The sequence below is a fragment of the Sinocyclocheilus grahami genome, unplaced genomic scaffold, assembly GCF_001515645.1.
Source record: "Sinocyclocheilus grahami isolate Dianchi unplaced genomic scaffold, SAMN03320097.WGS_v1.1 scaffold346.1, whole genome shotgun sequence".
Lineage (NCBI taxonomy): Eukaryota > Metazoa > Chordata > Actinopteri > Cypriniformes > Cyprinidae > Sinocyclocheilus > Sinocyclocheilus grahami.
Window position 1 is genome coordinate 65,170 of NW_015505525.1, and position 214 is coordinate 65,383.

The window sequence follows — 214 nt, forward strand, 5'->3', positions numbered from 1 at the left end:
TAATAGATACAACGGAGATCCTTTGATCAGTGAACTGATTACTTGACACAACAACAAAGTTCACAACGCCAGATCCCTCAAAAAACTCATTAGATTGCAAATGAGTTGTGACCCCAGAAACAGTCTTAGATGTTTCACAAACGTTTGAAATGCCTTACACTGATACGGACGCTTCAGTAATCACACAAACCCCAGACAACCGGCGCCAATCTCG